Source organism: Sarcophilus harrisii, chromosome 1 (genome assembly GCF_902635505.1).
Source record: "Sarcophilus harrisii chromosome 1, mSarHar1.11, whole genome shotgun sequence".
Lineage (NCBI taxonomy): Eukaryota > Metazoa > Chordata > Mammalia > Dasyuromorphia > Dasyuridae > Sarcophilus > Sarcophilus harrisii.
In genome coordinates, this window is record NC_045426.1 from 505,298,353 (window position 1) to 505,317,817 (window position 19,465).

Consider the following 19,465-nt stretch of genomic DNA (forward strand, 5'->3'; position numbering starts at 1 on the left):
ATGATGTGAGATTAATTTTGCACATGCTCATTCCTTAATTGCTACTGCCTGGGTTGCCAGAAGCACGAATATTTTTGGACATTCCAATGGCAATTGGTTTAATTTGCTAGGGATTTTCAGTGGTTCAACCTTCATACTTTATGTGAGTTCAGAAACAGGGAGGGGAAGGAAAAAGAGGACAGAATGATGAACTGATTAGGGAATTGTTTAAGAGGGAAAAAGTGAAGAGATTCATGAAATTTGGAGATGGAGAGATCTATTAGGTCATCATGTCCAGGGCAGGAGGACTCCCTACAGTGTATTCATCAAGGTTTCATCTAGTCCTGCTTTAAATGATTTAGCTAATAGACTTTCCATAATCTTTCTTTGGAAAATTGTCCCACAGTTTCAAAGGTTTCATGATTGGGAAATGTTTTCCCCAAGAGTCAGCTGAACATTTGCTTAAAGCTATTCTCCTTAAAGCATCCCTTTCATCACTGTAAACACTATGCTTCCTGCTGAGATGGTTTGAGCCTGTGAACTTACATACAGATGGTTATCATTTGCCACTGAACAAATTAGACATGTCATTGTTGGTTAGTTCTCTCTTGCTCTTGAAATTGTTTTACATTAATTTATCTATTTCTGTAGACATACAATTAGAATGTAAGCTCCTTGAGGGGTAGGGCTAGCTCTGGATCTCTCTTGGGTTAGTGTTGCGTGTACCTCCTTTCTCATCAGAAGGTTCATAGGAAAATGTCTGAAGACTGCTGAATTTCTTAGTCCAACGTCCCCTTTTACAGACAAAAACTGAGGTCCATAGAATTAAGTGATTTTTTTTAACCTATATAACACCGGTAGTTAAATGAACTGGGATTTGAACCCCAGATTGGTTGACTCCAGTTTTAGCTTTCTACTGCACCATGCTAACCTTCCCTGGGCTAATTTTTCAGAACCATGAGAATTAAAGCAGAAGGAATTTTAAAGTTCCTTTTCATTGTTGATGTTGCTGTTTAATCTTTTTCAATTCGGTCTAACTCTTTGTGGGGTTTTCTTGGCAAGGAAACTGAAGTAGTTTCCCATTTCATACTACACCTCAATTACAGATGGGGAAACGGAGATTGACATTTTAGTGCCTTGCCTAAGATCACGTAGCTAGGTAAGCATTTGAGGCAGGATTTGAACTCAGCTTTCTAATCCACTACTCTATTTCCACTGTGCTATCTAGCTCGTAAGTAAGTGGCAGACCGAAGGCTGCAACCCAGGCCATCTGTTTCTTACCGACATTGCTCCCACTACACCATGCTGACTCTCACAACTTTATTATTTTGGCTTAGTGCCTCTGAATTCCCTTCTATTCTATGGTATCTTTCTGACTTCTTTAAAATTCATAAACAGTTTCATGATTTTTAGCAGAAGTTTCATCTGTGATAAATGTGGTTCTCAAATCTCAGGACAACCAAAAAGCTTTGAAGGGTATGAGAAGGAAGTTTTCCTTACCATCCATTAATATTTTCTGTATTATAACTGCCCACTGGGGGCACTTGAACCATGACTCATCAATGGAGAACAGTTGGGAAATGCATAGATTTGCCAGAAAGGTGTGGAATGTTAATTGGACCCAGCTCTTGTCATTTATTGAGAGAACCAATGCATTACCCACAGGTGTGTCTGGGAGAAGAATGCCAGTAGGAAAAGCATTAAAAAGGGTTAGTTTAATGGGGGCTTAAAGGAAATGCTGTCCCTGTCCTACCCTCCAGGGATCATGATGGCTGGTTTTATGGTGAGTCAAGATCAAATAACAATGTTAATGCTGAATAATTTGTGTGTGGATGTGTGCATATATATACCACAACAGCTTTGTGAGGTAGGTATTAAAGCCATGAGGATATTAAGGCTGCAAGGTTAAATGACTTGTTAATAATTGTCAGAGATAGAATTTTAACTCAGAACCTTATGATTACAATATTTGTTGCACTGCTTTAATTAGAACAAGAATCAAATAAGAGTTTTATTTAATAATAAAATTGGTCTTAAATCAGGGTTGGTAGGTATGGTTAAGGTGGGAAGATAGAAAACAGTGCCCTCTTTGGAAGGGTGTTGATATTTGTCTCCAGTTCATATAGTGAAGGAAAAATATTTTTACTCTTCCACAAAAATATAACTACTTCCAGAATATTTGGATGTTTAATAGCCTGGAACTTAGTATACGCTTTCTTTCTGTATTTTTTATAGTTTTATCAGTTCTGGTTTCCATTTACTAGTTTCTATTTGTTGCTCATAAAGTTTTATTTGAAAACATTTTTGTCTTGATTGATTGATCCAAGGGGAAAGAAATGTTTTCAACTATCTGTAGGTGGAAAGATTCAGGAAAAGACCAATGACTGTGGAAGGAAGAGAAACAAAGCATAATAGTACATAATAGTAATTTATTTGTAATCTTCTAGAAGGGGAGGAAAACCTCAAGCAGTTTAGCCTGGAGTTCAACTGTCCTCTTTGTCTCTATAGAAGAAGGTTGTCATATTTTATAGAATGTGTTTGAAAGTGTTGGGATAGAAAAGTATTTCTCAAGAAAGGCACATTCCTTATAAATAAATTAGAAGAGCATAGGATAGTTTACCTCTCAGACCTGTGGAAGAGGAAGGAATTTATGACCAAAGAAGAACTAGAGATCACTATTGACTACAAAATAGAAAATTTTGATTATATCAAATTGAAAAGTTTTTTGTACAAACAAAACTAATGCAGACAAGATTAGAAGGGAAACAATAAACTGTTCCCAATAAACTGGGAAAACATTTTACAGTCAAAGGTTCTGATAAAGGACTCGTTTCCAAAATATATAGAGAATTGACTCTAATTTATAAGAAATCAAGCCATTCTCCAATTGATAAATGGTCAAAGGATATGAACAGACAATTTTCAGATGATGAAATTGAAACTATTACCACTCATATGAAAGAGGGTTCCAAATCACTATTGATCAGAGAAATGCAAATTAAGACAACTCTGAGATACCACTACACACCTGTCAGATTGACTAGAATGACAGGGAAAGATAACGCGGAATGTTGAAGGGGATGTGGGAAAACAGGGACACTGATACATTGTTGGTGGAACTGTGAATACATCCACCATTCTGGAGAGTGATTTGGAATTATGTTAAAAAAAAGTTATCAAACTGTGCATACCCTTTGACCCAGCAGTGCTACTACTAGGCTTATACCCCAAAGAGACACTAAAGAAGGGAAAGGGACCTGTATGTGCCAAAATGTTTGTGGCAACCCTGTTTGTAGTGGCTAGAAGCTGGAAAATGAATGGATGCCCATCAATTGGAGAATGGTTGAGTAAATTGTGGTATATGAATGTTATGGAATATTATTGTTCTGTAAGAAATGACCAGCAGAAAGGATTGGCGAGACTTACATGAACTGATGCTGAGTGAAATGAGCAGACCCAGGAGATCATAATATACCTCAACAACGATACTGTATGAGGATGTATTCTGATGGAAGTGGATTTCTTCAACAAAGAGAAGATCTAGCTCAGTTTCAATTGATCAAGGATGGACAGAAGCAGCTACACCCAAAGAAAGAACACTAGGAAATGAATGTAAACTGCTTGAATTTTTGTTCTTCTTCCCGGGTTATTTATACTTTCTAAATCCAATTCTCCCTGAGCAACAAGAGAACTGTTCGGTTCTGCACACATATATTGTATCCAAGATCTATTGTAACCTATTTAACATGTATAGGACTGCTTGCCATCTGGGGGGGGTGGAGGGAGGGAGGGGAAAAATCGGAACAGAAGTGAGTGCAAGGGATAATGTTGTAAAAATTTACCCTGGCATGGGTTCTGTCAATAAAGAGTTATTTAAAAAAAAAAAAAAGAAAAAAAAAAGAAAGACACATTCCAAAGAAATTTTTTTAAAAAGGTAGGGGAAGGACCTCCTTTGTACAAAACATTTATAACAGCTGTTTTTGTGGTGGCAAAGAATTGGGAAATGAGGGGATGCCCTTTAAGTGGGGGAATGATTGAACAACTTGTGGTGTATGATTATGATTGGATGTTATTATGCTATAAGAAATAACAAGCACAATGAGTTCAGAAAAACCTGGGGAGACTTACATGAACTGATGCAAAGTGAAGTGAACAGAACTAGAAGAACATTGTATATAGCAACAGTAATATTGTGGGAATGATCAATTGTGAATGAGTTAGCTATTCCCAGAAACACAATAATCTAAGACAATTTCAGAAAGCTCGCAATGAAACATGCTACTCACCTCCAGAGAAAGAACTGATATGGTCTGAACTGTCTGAATGCTCCTCCTCCTCCTCCCCTCTCCTTCTCCCTACCCTTCCCCCTCTCCTCCCCCCTTTCCTCCTCCCCCTCCCCCTCCCCCTTCATAGCCTCTTATAAGTACTTCAGGTTAAGTAAATATTCAGTATTGTTTCTCTACCTTCTGTTCCAGCTACTGATTAATTTCTAGAATAGGAACTATGGGGTACTATCCCTTTAGTTATCTCATTTGGTCTCCTGGTTCCAGTTTTAAATGGAGTTCTTTGAGTTTAAAACTCACCACAGGACACCAGAATATCTGCTTTCTCATTTCTTCCATTTCTAATACATTTAAAATGAATTTTGAGAGGGAATGTCTTTACTTTCTACAAAAGCCAGATGCCATTGAGGTCAAACTATCCCCTGCATACATAACCTGATCCTTGATGTTCTATGCCTTCAAAATCACACACTGTATACATGGTCTTATCTAGTGTGAACACTAATCAGTATGAACTCCAGAGCAAAGTGACCAGAAAAGGAGTGCTAGTTATGAATATGGTACCCATGGAATGGCAGAATTGGAGGAGGGTCCCAGACACATGTGGGGACCTTTATGCATCATCAGTAGAAGAACATGGAAAAGATTTGTACCTGATAAGTGGGTGCTGAATGGACTGCAACCTGTATCTTTGGAGAGAATACCCACCACAGTGAGATAACAGATTCATCAACGTTATTGAAGTAGGGAAACATGCAATTTGGGGTCTTCATTCAATATCTACTGAAATCTCTGAATGAGTCTATTCAGCCTTGGATTTTTCTATCACTGTCTTTGTCAGGATCATGACTAAGGGATCCCTTTGTATTTCACTGAAGCAAGTAAGAAAACAAGGTTGTTTTAAGCTCCTACCATAAGTCAGGCACTGTTCTAAGTATTTTATAAATATATAATCCTGGAAAGTAGGTTATCCTCTTTTTATTGTTATCCCCATTTTACAGATGATGGAACTGAAGCAGAGAGAAGTGAAGTGACTTTCCCAGAGTCACACAGCTAATAAGTATCTAAAGCCAGATTAAAACTCCATCCATTGCCTCAGACTTACCATGCTTAAGGTGTTCGTGATTGTGTGCTTTGGAGCCCATGTACAGCACAAGATGATGTTTTGGGGATGATGTAATTCCTCACTGGGGCTGCTAGAAGTGCCCTGGCTAACACTTCTGCAAGCTCTGGGCCTCTCATTTTGGCTTCTTTTTATTATTGCAATCTCCCGTAGCCTTTTTGATGAGTGTTTTTCCTTCAATAATTCTTGCTCTTCAACGCTATGCATTTCCTACTAAAGACTGGAGTTTGATTGCAAGTGACAGACCATGTTGATCACCTATTATTATTTTTGGTTTTAAAATAATACATTTAACCATTTTTTAAAAAGATGCAATGATGCTGCCATACCCAATTTTATTAGCATCCTGTTTTTAGCATAGGAATTGGTAACCTTTGTCTACAACCAGTGGCTCATGAAACATCCTCCATTGCTTAACACACACCAGTACTCTCTTTCCCTAAATGCCCAAACTTTCCACTTGCATCCAAAGAGAGTTCTTATCAAATCTTCTTTTCCATCACGTTTCAGGAGATCCTTATAGGGCATCAAAGGCAATTGAAAAATGAATACAAATTAAGTGTTACTTGATATTTCTACTTGCACTCCTGACATGTTTGGGTCTCCTCAAGTGAGATAGAAAAGCATCTTAACCAGTCTAAACTCCTATGGAGGATTAGATCTGTTTCCTTTCCCTTCCTTGTTTTTGGACATGATAGGAACGCTAGTGGGAGAACTAGTCCAAATCAGCATTTGCAGTCCCATGGGATTTTCATGTGGTTTCAGCATCTCATGTGACCTGGCCATTGCCTGTTCTGTTTTCATCTTAAAGGCATCTAATTTCTTTTAAGTATTCTGTGGTTGTAGCACAGCAAATCCCCATATAGATACAGTCATGTGCCTCCTACTCCAACACATTTTTACTAGGTTTCTAGAGCACTTCTACATTTTGTTAATTTTCCTTTCAATCATTTATTCATTCAACATATATGAATTCAACATCAGGTGAATACAAATCACTGGTTAGGCACTGTGGAAAAAATCCAAAGGTTAAGACACAAACTTTTCTTGCATGGAACTTCCTATTTCATATGATCATATGAGTATAAGGCAAAACTGTGATTCTTTTGCTTTTATTGAAATCTTCCACCACAACACTTCTGTGACTCTGAGGAAGAATCCTAAACTTTTCTGAGGCACACAGAGAAGAGGCTTTCTTAGTCACAAATCTATTAAATCAGAGGTGGGATTTATTGAATGTCTTCCTGACTTCCAACCCTAACATTATCCATTACTCCAAAATACCTCTGACCATATTGTTACTGAGGCAAGTAGATGGCACAGTGCATAGAGTGCCAGGTCTGGAGTCAGGAAGACGAGTCTTCCTGTTTTCAAATCTGTCTTCCAAAATTTACTGTGTGACCCTGAGCAAGTCACTTAATCCTGTATGTCTCAGTTTCTTTATCTGTAAAATAAACTGGCGAAGTAAATGACAAACCATTCCAGTATCTCTGCCAAGAAAACTTCAAATGGAGTCATAGAGTGGGACATGACTGAAAATGATGGAACGACAATAATATACTGTGACTCTGACTCTGATTCTGAAGCTCCAAACTCTGTACATTATTCTGAAATGTCTTTGATAATATGACATAATAAAATGGCAGTTTCCACATATTTTCCATTGGAATCCCCTCAGTACTTAGTCTACTTTGGCCCTCAATCTAAACTCTGAAGAACCTTTATTTCAAGAAGGCTATAGTGGATGCTTAAATGTTTTCTTCCAGAAATTCTTCCCCATTTCCCACCCAAACCCTCCCCCAACCACAGACTAGATGTTTAGATCCTTTCTAATTCTCATGTTCTGTGAATCTGTGAGTTCCTTGGCTGAGGTCACACAGCAATTCCACTGAATTTCTTTCTAGATAATCAACTTCTTTTCATCTAAAAAACAATGCAATTGAGGCTCTGATGATAAATTCCAGATTTGCTTTTTTCCCCTTTAATAGTATCTAATTAAATTACATTCTGCCTTGATTTATGCCTTGTTCCGAGGTCAGAATTTTCTGTTTTGTTTTTAAAAGAAATAATTCAAAGTTTCCCATGTTCTTTGTAAGGACAGTCTATTCTCAATGAACTTTATATGTACCAGATCTCAGATCATAGGCTTAGAAATATCTTTATCTATAGATGTCAGTAGATTCTATTACTTAGGAATTTGTTAAGAAATATGTTTTAATCTATAAATTAGTATAGTGATGATAAGAGATCCTGAGAAGGGAAGACTATTAGCATGTGGCTAATTTCTTCAGGGTTGTTTAGAGAGCCCCAGAGAGGAAAAGGACTTGTGTCTATAGAAAATATATAGTGGTAAAATAAATGAGGGAAATGCCATTATCCATCAAATCCACACAATCATATATTTAGAGATGGAAGAGACCTTTTGAAGCCATTACATCCAACCCTCTCATCTTATAGATGAGGACCCTGACATTCAGAGATAACTTAACTTGGCCAAAGTGACACAGGCAACAGAGATGAGATTTGAAGTCAATCCTCTGACTTTAGATCTGGTGCTTTTTCTATGTCACATTGTCCATTATCACATTGCTTCTATGTTTCCTTATAGCCGAACATAACTTGAGCCTTTTTTAAAAAGCAATTTCATGGACTTGGTGTCATGAGATTTAAGTGCAAATCCTAAAATCTTTTACCTAATGTGATAATGGTCAGATTTCTTTCCAAACCTTAGTTTACTTCTCTGTAAAACGGAGTTATTAATATTTGCACTACCTAGTCGTGCAGTTGGTTTTTTTTTTTTTATAAACCTTAGAGAGCCTACATAAATGTCAGATTTTATAGATTTGGTATTTTGGTCCATTGTTTGCTGCGATGGGAAAAGGCTATTTTCTTAGTTGGCAAGGTCACATTTATGTATTACAATTCCTGATTCATGGGAGCAAAACATTCTTACAGTGAAAATAGCAAAGTAGCATTCTTCCCATGGATAGCCAGAGGCTTGGAGGAAGGCAGCTTCTGCAAGCTCATGGTTATTTCTTGGGTTCACAAGTTGGTGGGGGTGGGTGGGAAAGGAAGAAGGCAGCCAGAAAGCCCAGAACTGTCCTGAACTTGATGTTCACTGTTAAACAACATACCAATTAGCTGTTTTCTAAACAAACCATGAGAACCAGTTATGAAGTCCACTGAAATACAATGCCAACTCCTTTAGAATACAGAGCTACAAAATTAATAAATCATTTCAGTTTAGCCTCAGCAGAGGGAAGAACAAGGAACTTTTTTTTTCTTACTTTATTTGAATATTGTAAATTAAACAATGGCTTTCGTTCTCCTTGAGTCACCCTGGGAATTCCTTAACTGGTCCTGATACTGAGCCAGGAGAGAACTTTGGAACTGAGATGTTTTAAGTGGATCGAGGAGTTTAAAGAAATATAAAGTTCCTCACTAATTGCAAGGTTTACTCAGGTTTACAATAATGGGGCTAGGATGGAAGGGAGTCTTATAGAACAACCCATAACCACTGAATATCAGGAACCCCAAGGCTCATATAATCAAATTCCACTGTGCCATGTTGTGGCTCTTAATGTGAATTTCCTAACTGCTTCTTTTCTGGCTTTCCCTCCCCCCCTCCCCCCACGAGTCACTTGGTTGTCTCTCTAGTTTGTTGCTCCCTTACAGGGATCCTCAAACTTTTTAAATAGGGGACCAGTTCAGTGTCCCTCAGACTGTTGGAGGGGCCGGACTATAGTAAAAACAAAAACTTTGTTTTGTGGGCCTTTAAATAAAGAAACTTCATAGCTCTGGGTGAGGGGGATAAACGTCCTCAGCTACCGCATCTGTCCTGCGGGCCATAGTTTGAGGACTCCTATGAGAAGAGTCCCTAGTTATTATTTATGACTGATTCTGTCCTTTATGGTCATTTTTCTTTCATTCCTTCTTTCTAGGACATAGCTAGAATCTTTATAATTTCCTTTCCCTTTCCATCTCCACTTCAAGTCTCTTTGTGTCTCTGGTCTGACATCAGAGATGTCAGAGAGAGTCCTGGTTATTCTTTTGGAAGTGCCAAAAAAGTAGGATTAGTGTAAGTGCTAGAGGAGGGTGTCAGAGCTGGGTAGGTCCAGAATCATTAGAAAATAGCTATTAAAAATACATATATTGGAAGTATCAAACTTGAGATGGGAAAACTTGGGAGTGTAGCTGAAACCTGATTAAAATGTAATCGTATTTTTATTTATTTTGTTATATAATTTGCAGTGCAACATAGATAATGTTAATTGATGATTTTCTAAGTCGATATATGGCCATCAGGGATCCTTTCTACTTGAGTTTGTTACTATTATTGTTGTTCAGTCATGTTCAACTAGTTGTGACTCCACTTGGGATTTATCTTAGCAGAGATACTAGAATGGTTTGCCATTTTCTTCAATTCATTTTATAAATAAAGAAACTGAGACAATGGTTAAGGGACTTGCCCAGTATTGAATAGCTAGTATGTGTCTGAGGCCAGATTTGAATTCAATTCCCTTGACTTCAAGTCCAATGCTCTATCCACTGCACCACCTAGCCACCCTGAGTTTGTCACTATTATTGTATATATAGTAATAATTATAATTGTACATATAATAATAATTATAATAATTAAGATACCTCTGATTTATCCAACTAGCTTTTCACCTGAATGTAGAGTCAGGAAATGTTTCAGATGCATCTTCCCAGGAACTTTGAGGTGCCTCTGGACCTGGGAAAAACTAGTCATATTCAGAGTAATTCAAGGGGTGTGTTAGTGGGATAAGGACTGTGTGGAACATTTAAGGGGCCCATAGTATTTCAATTGAGCTGCAACCACTGGTTCCCACTAGGCGGCACTATTTTGATACTCTGATTATACTCTGCTTTTGGACCCTGTCTCCAAAATGCAGATTGCAACCCATCCATACCTGCCCAACTTGGGTAGTCCTTGCCCACGGGATGGAGGTCTTCCTCACTTCCTCCTGACATTGGAGGATACCAGTAGGCATTGTGGCTATTTACTGGTCCCCTTCTGCTCAAGTCACAGTCCAGCCTGTTTTTTTTTTTTGTTTTTTTTTTTTTCCTTTCTAGAAGCATTCTGTGCTCGTTGCAGTTAATATGTTCAATAACTTTTCTTGTTTCCTCTTGCACATATCTCCTCCAGGTAAACCAAAAGGCAGAATGAAGCTATTACCCAGTCACTTCAAAAGAAATCTTTCCTTTAATCTACTACTGTGAGATTAGGAAGCCAAGTACTTTTATTTGCATCTGAATACTTTCAACATACACTGATGGGAAACCACAAACATGAAAAGCTTCCATGCAAAATAAATAAATAAATAAATAAAAATTAAAAAAAAACCCTCAACAAAAAAAACATCGTGCTTGTGTTTTGTGTTGCTATTGTTTGCATTGGTGTATCTGTCAGATTTAATTCAGTATTTTGAATATATACCCATTCTTTTATTCTTCTTCATCCCTACCACATCAGAGGATAAATTTCAAAATTTATTATCTGTAGAATAATTCTTATAAGTTTGCACCAAAAATATATTGGTACCTCTTATACAAGGTTTAAGACCTAAAAATTGGAATATAAATTGAATTTTAGCCTATCAGATCATTAATCTTGAATGTTTGATTGTAAGTCACTAAATTAGATATGCCTCAATGAGGCAGTGAGTTGGTTCTTTGGGTAAAGCAGTGGTTCTCAAACTTTTGTTTTCAGTATCTTTATCCTATTAAAAATTATTGAGGACCTCTCCATGGCGTTTTTGTTTATCTGGATTAGATTTATAGACATTTACCATATTGGAAATAAAAACTATTTTTGAATTTGTAGACCCTCTAAAACGGTTTCAGAGTTCCCTAGGATTCTCTAGACCATAGTTTGAGAACCATTGGGGTAGAGCATTGGGCCTGGAGTCAGAAGGACCTAAGTTCAAGTCCACATTAAACACTCACTAGCTCTTCTGTTTGTCTTAATTCATTGGAGAAGGAAATGGCAAGTCATTCTACTATCTTTGCCAAGAAAACTCCATGAACAGTACTGGCATATTATGGCTCTTGGGGTCATGAAGAGCCAGACACACTTGAGCTACTGAACAACCAGAAAGTCTAGGAATCTAGTTGAAGGTCTCCAGTACATTGGATATTGTCTTTATAAAGGTTTTATGGGAAGACACACACAAAGATGAAAAGATGAGTGTAGGTTGCACACTGTACCCTTGAAAAACCCATTCATACTAATGAAAACAACATTATGTGGCCTTTGAGTTCTCTTCTAGATCTATTCTATTAGAAAGATCATCCAAGAAAGATCAGATGATAAGTGCTGTTTTAGGATTCCCTGACAAAGAGGGCAATTGATTTTAGTAAGAGATATTTCTTTTTCCCCCCTACCAGGGTATGTATTGGGGATATGACAGAAAGTCTCTTGAGACTAGACAGATGTAAATGATCATTATTTGCTTCTACTGATTTACATGGTGACAAATGATAGGGCTAGAAAGAACTCAAATTGTTGCTAGAGATTATGACATGGTAGGCAAGAAACTGGGCTGGCCACTGGTGGTTTCATCATTGATGCTGATTAAAGATCTTTTGGTAGAGAAAGGCAGATATGAAAAGGAATAATGGACTTTAAATAATTCTGAGACTAAGTTTTGGATTTTTATGACAAACTAACAGGGATGGAGTGCATCAAAGAAAAACTAAAAATATATAGGTGGAATCAAAAATCTGATAAGAAATAAAAATAAAGGAGGAAGAAAACTGCTTATGCTTTTGTCAGTCATGTCTGACTCTTTGGGACCCCATTTGGGTCTTTCTTAGCAAAGATACTGGAGTGGTTTGTCATTAATGGAATGGTTTGTAAAACTGCTTACACATATCTTGCTTAATCAAGCTAGAAACTATATAGCAGGGATTCTTTTTTTGGTGCCCTCAAGGAACACACCTTTTAATTAATGAGTCAGCATGAAGAGGGAAGGCATTAGCATTTGCTTTATAAATGAAAACTATGCATCTTATCTTATTTTTTCAATTCATTTTTATGGTATTTTATTTTTCCAAATATATGTAAATATAGTTTTCTATATTCATTTGTATAAGATTTTGTGTTCCAACTTTTCTCCTTTCCTTTCCACCCCAAGACAGAAAGAAATCTGATACAGATTAAACATATACAATCCTTTTAAACATATTTATCATGTTATGTAAGAAAAATCAAATCAAAGGGGGAAAAACACAAGAAAGAAAAAGAAAACAAAAGAAAAAGGTGAAAATACTATGATTCAATCAAGTCTCCATAGTTTTCTCTTTCTCTGGATATGAATGGCATTTTCTACCCCAAGTCTAATGGAACTATCCTGGATCATTGCATTGCTGAGAAAAGTTAAATCTATCATAATTGATCATCATATAATTTTGCTGTTACTGTGTACGATATTCTCCTGATTCTGCTCACTTCCCTCAGTATCAGTTCATGTAAATCTTTCTAGATGTTCCTGGAATTAGCCTACAGCAGGGATTCTTAATCTTTTTTTGTGTGTCCTGGACCTTTTTGGTACAAAAATGTTTAGAGTACCTCTTTTGGTTGTGATAAAGACCTGGACAATGAGGAGATGGTCACCATTTGGGGAATGGTTGAATAAATTGTGGTATATGCTTGTGATAAAATACTGTTGTGTTATAAGAAATGATAAGCAGTATAGTTGCAGAAAAACTTGGGAAGTTTTATATGAACTAACACAAAGTGAAGTGAGAAGAACCAGAACATTGTACACAGTGACAACAATATTTTGATGGCCAACTGTAAAGACTTAGCTACTTGATCAAGACAATCATCCAAGATAATTCTGAAGAACTCGTGATGAAAAGTGCTATCCATCTCCCGAGAGATAATGGAATTCAGAATGCAAATTGAAGTATTACTTTTTTCATTTTTTATTTTTATCTCTCCATGTGTATATCTTCTTTTTTAAAAAATACAGCTAATGTGGATATATTTTGTACAACTTTACATGTATAATTTATATTCCTTATCTTTTTAAGGAGAGTGGGAAGAGTGAGAGGAGAGAGAATTGGAATGCAAAATTTAAAAAAGGAAATGTAGATATAATTGGGAAATATTTCATAAAATAAATAATTAAAAAACTATTCTTTGTGAATAGTGGCTATCTCCTATTCCTGAAATGCTCTGTCTTCTCTTCTCTGTCTCCTTCAAAATTCAACTCAAACCCTACTTTCTACAGAAAGCTTTTCTTATCCTTCTTCCTCTGCCAGCATTTCCCCCCTGACATTATTTTCTGTTTTGTATTGACTATATCTTACATGTGTAAATTTTTACATGCTGTATCTCTCCATTAGAATGTGAGCTCCTTGACAGCAGGGACCATGTTTTTCATCTATATTTGAATCCCCAATGTTTAGTAAAGTGCTTAGTAAGTTTTTAATAAAATGCTCATTGACTGAGTGCAAAATGATACTGAATCGACATAGTGTAATAAAAAACAAGGCAAAACAAGTCAAACAAATAACAAAAAATAGTGTCATTATATTGTCCTTTAGTTTACACTGGAGTTCTTTCAGAGTAGGAATTATTTCATTGTTTGAATTTATTATCTCTAGAGTTAAGTCTGGTGTTTGGCTGATAAGTACTTAATAAATGCTGGTTGATGGATAAACTATAGGAAAACCACATCCATATTTTATATACTTTTCAACAAGGTCCTTAGCAAGGTTAATCATGCAACGCTGTGGACAAGATGGATGTGGGCTAGCACAGTGATGTCAAATTCAGCAGTGGAGACCACTAAATTATACATAAAGACCCCCAAGGGCCACATATTGACTTAGAAAACCATACATTAATTCCAGAAATTAAATCAGCACATTAAAATCAGAAAGGAGCTACAGGCTGTAGTAGGCAGTGTTGTGGCTACATGTGGCCTGTGGAACACTTTAAATAACTTCATGCAGTTCTGTGCTACACTGAAGTGTGTAACATCTAGGAAAAGAAGGTAATACCATTTCTCTGCTTTGGCTTGGTCACAGCATATCTGGACCATTGTAGTACTTAGTGCCACAATTTAAGAAGGACATTGATCAACCCAGAGAGCACACACAGAGCAATTAATAGATACCTGAGACATGACAATGGAGAATTCCCTGTGAGGTGATTTAGACCCATTAATGACTAATATTCAGATTTGGTCAATCAACTGGCTGATCTGGGCAAGTCATTTCACTGTTTACCTTGCTTCCTTATTTGTAAAATGAGCTGGAGGAGGAAATGGCAAATGACTGTTAATATCTGCCATGAAAACCTCAAATGGGGGCACTAAGAGTTGGATAAAACTGAAACAACTGAACATTAACAAATATTATGTAAAAAAATTGGATTTATTCTGCTTGGGTAGAAGTTGGAAAAAGAGATTTAAGACTAAAAGGAAAAACTTTATAGAGGCCTCTTAAAGTGAAATGGACTGACACATGAGATAGTAGGCTCCCTCTCACTAAAGGTCTTCAGATAAAGGTTAGAATTCAGGGCCAAATGGAGCCTATTACCTGTTTTGGTATATGGCTCATGAGATAAGAACATCACATCTATCCATCTATCCATCTAACTATCTACATTAAAAAAAAAATATATATATATATATACATGTGTATACATATACATATATATATGCGTATAAATACTTATACACACTTGCATTTTAAAATAAAGTTTTATTGTATTTAAAAATATAAAAACCATTCTTATGCAGTGGGAGGGATTTGGTCCTAGGACAAGCTAGACTTTTAGGCTAAATGGACATTGGGAATCTTGAAAAAGTGAGTTTCCTTGGTGAGATTTAAGTTGTACTGGATTAGTTATCCTCTTAGATATCAACAGCTGCAACTATTGATTCCAGTCCTAGCAAATTTGGGGGGATAAGGATTATGTAGGGAGCTACATGGACCTAAAGAGACTCAAATGTCAATCTTAGGTTTTTAAAGCTTATCACATGCATAAAACAAAAGTAGAAACCAATCTCAAATTAAACCAAAAAGGGAAATGACATAAAATTTCATTTCTTCACCTAGTTTGTTGATGTTTCTCACTTGGATCAGTTCTATAATGTCTTGGGCAATAAGACATTATAGGCAATAAGACAATAAAGGTTCTTAAGATTTATTTGCCTTTTTTTTTTTTAATTTTTAGAATAGGTTGGAGAGAGAATGGAGTCTGGGATACAGAGCTTTCTTTGGCAGCTTGCAAGCTGAATTCTCAGTAGGAGCTGAGGAGGTAGAATTTCTCAAGGAAGACCTAGGGTAGGAAGAAGTATTTTTCTTTCACATGTGAATGAACATCTGCCAGCAGTTATAGGCTGCTGATTTAAGCATCAAAATTGTATGTTTGCTTTTAGAGTGTGATGATTCTTTTTTCTGACAATGGGATCCCAGTCAGCTGGATGATTTTTTGGCCTTCCTACTCAGTAGATAAATGACCATTATGGCCTAGAATAATGTTTTCTTCTTTTCCTCACTGGGTCTCCATGTTTCCTGTAGAGGAAATGATTGGTGCTCACCCACCTTGGACCCCAATTAGAAGAGGGCAGCCAAAAAAAAAACACTATTCCTCATGGAGAGAGGAACTTCTTGGGGTAGGGAAATCATAAGGCAGTCAGTAATAGAGCTGGACAAGTCTCCAAAAGGTTAACTCTGATACTCAATTGGAACTGAGTCCTAACCAAGTGGAAATGGCTTATCTGTCTTAGCCAGGCCCTTGGAGTCACTTCAAATAGTAGTTAAAAGAAATGCTATAAGTGGATTAGCCCTAGAGATTAGTTTGAGTATCCTGTGTTGAAAAGCTTAGATTTTTTCTCTCCAGAGACCCACAGGATTTGCTACAGGGACCTGGATTTCTAACAGGTTTTGAAGCAGCTGTCACACAGAACTGACTTAAGCAGGCAACAGCAGTACTCCTAAAAGCAACCTACTCAGGCAAGGGGCATCGGTTCCTAGGAAGTTTGGATGAGATGCAAAGGAAACAGGTGCCATTCGGTTGGTTTCCTTGTTCACAAAAATTTATTTGTTTGAATTCATTTTCCACTTACTCCAGACTTGGTTTAGAAAACAGGCCTGATATAAAGTGTTCTTACTTATTGTAACTTTCTACTCATTCATAATAAGCATCTATCCATCCTTTCATCCATACTTGGATCATCCCCTTGTGGATGAAACAATCTATCCTGCCACCCCTTAATTGTAAATCTTTAGTTTAGCCTCTCTGAAATTAGCTAGGTCAAAGCTTCTTAAAATGTGGATTATAACCTCACGTGGGGTCACATAATTGAATGTGAGGATCACAAAATTATAATTTATTATCAGTAAGCATTTGATTTGTATACCTATTTTATATACTTATATACCTAGAGTCACATAAAATTACTTTTCTTTTTTTATTAAAGGCTTTTATTTTCAAAACATTTGCATGGATAAATTTTCAATATTGACCCTTGTAAAACATTGTATTCCAATTTCCCCCTTTACTCCCTCCCCCAGATGGCAAGTAATCCAATATATGTTAAACATAATAAAATATATGTTTAATCCAATATATGCATACATATTTATACAATTATCTTGCTGCACAAGAAAAATCAAGTCAAAAAGGAAAAAAATGAGAAAGAAAATAAAAACAACAAAAAGAGTGAAAATGCTATGTTGTGATTCATATTTAGTTCCCACTGTCTCTCTGGGTGTAGAGGGCTCTCTTCATTGCAAGATTATTGGAATTAGCCTCTATCAACTCATTGTTGGAAAGAGCCACATCCATCAGAATTGGTCATCATATAATCTTGTTTTTGCCGTGTATAATGATCTCCTGGTTCTGCTCATTTCACTCAGCATCAGTTCATGTAAATCTCTCCAGGTCTCTCTAAAATCATCCTCCTGATCGTTTCTTACAGAACAATAATATTCCATAACATTCATATACCATAACTTATTCAGCCATTCTCCAACTGATGAGAATCCACTCACTTTCCAGTTTCTTGTTACGTAAAAATTTCTCAGGCAAAAAGGAGTCACAAATAGGAAAAAGTTTAAGAATCTTGAGCTAGGTGAAGCTCCTACTTAGATCACAAGTGTAATGTTAGTAGCCAGGCAGATGACTTTTCCAACTTGCTTATTCTCTGCTGAAAACTTTTAAGAACTCAGGATTTTCTCCATGGTACAACAGATTGATTTAATTATTCATTGAGAAGGACCTTAGAGGACAGCGAGCTTAATTTCTTTACTTTATAAATGAGGAATGTGGGACACAAAATGTTGCCCCAAATTACACAACTAGCAAGCATCTGAGGTGGAATTTCATCCTAAGTCTGATTTCAAATTTATCAGTCTATCTATTATATCATGTATGCTACCTTCTGAGTAGGACTTTATTAGTGTTTCCCTGATTCGCAGACCATTGTCTGGATTTTAGAGATAAATTCGACTAATTTCTCATTTTACATGTAAGGGAACTGAAAGTCAGGGCAGGAAAGGGTTATTATCTCAGGCAATACTATAAGCTGGTGGGTCTAGAACACAGAAGCTATTGCTTTCTCTAATACATAGACTCTCCATTAGGCCTGGGTAAAAGTATACCAGAAAGATTAAATCCGTTCTAATTCACTGTTTCAGGATGACAAGGTAGTAAAAGAAAAAAAAAACAGATTAATAGAATTATAGTTGTATCAAAGAGAAATTGAGTCCTGAGTAAGAGCCAGCCATGGTGAGGGGTATCTTCCTGGATCAGATATTATATGAAGACATAATCTGTGCTATGTTTAACATAGACTAGATACAAAATAGAGATATTGTCTGGCTATGTTTGGAATATGTGTTCCCTCCCGAGTATATCCCATTTCGGGATAGACAAGACAATTAGGACAGGATCCAGAAGAGGACTACAGGATAGTGAGAGCATTGGAGTCTATTTCATGTGAAGGGCAGTTGAAAGAATAAAGTTCCTCTTTTGTCTTAGAGAAGAAAAAGCTAGAGCTAAGACAGACATCAATCAGCAAATGTTTATTAGACACCTAACATGTGTCAGGAACTATGCTAGGCACTGGATAAGAGATAATTTCGAGTTTTTGAAAAGCTATCCTGTGATGTTAGAATCAATCCATCATGGAACCTCTTGGTTGGAAGAGGCCTTAAGAGCCCTCTGGTTTAGTGGGGTCAAACTCAAAAAGAAATAGGGGCACTGAACCATACACAAGAGTAGCTAGATGGCTCAGTAAAAAGGCACTGGGCTTGGAATCAGGAAGACTTCTCTTCATCAGCTAAATCTGGCCTAACACACTTAACCCTGTTTGCCTCAGTTTCCTCATCTGTAAAATGAGTCAAATGAAGTATTTTTAGTATTTTTCCCAAGAAAACCCCAAATGAATTGCAAGTGACTGAAATGACTCAACAACAACAAAAAGCATATGTAAGTATCCCAGCAGATTGTATATTGATTTAGAAAACCATTCATTAATGTTATCATGGTTTTATTATATTTTTATACATTTTCTTAAATGTTTCCTAATGACATTTTTATCTGGTTCAAGTTGAACTTTTAAGTGTTGTGAGTTGAGTGCTTGATTCCTGTGATTAAGTTTGACCTCTACTTGAATTACATCTTTTTACAGCCGATGTGTCGTCACACCATCTTTACTTGAAGACCATAAATGAAAGGGAACTCAATGCTTCTCAAAGCTGCCCACTTTACTTTTAGGTAACTTTACTCATTAAGAAGTTTCTTCTTATGTTTCAGCTAAATCTGCCTGTAAGTAACTTCTACCCATGGCTGGGGGCTTTCTAAGCCTAACAGTGTAAGCTTAATGCTTCTTCCATGTGGCACTTTGAAATACTTGAAGAAAGCTCTCATCTGCCTCCCAAGGCTTTTTCTATGCTAGATATCCCCATATTATCTATTTTCCTTATATGCCTTGCATTGAGAAATCTGTATCATCATAGCTGCCTGCCTCTTCCCACTTAATAGCTTATAAATGTCCCTACTGAAATGTAGCAGCCAGACATGAACTAAAAG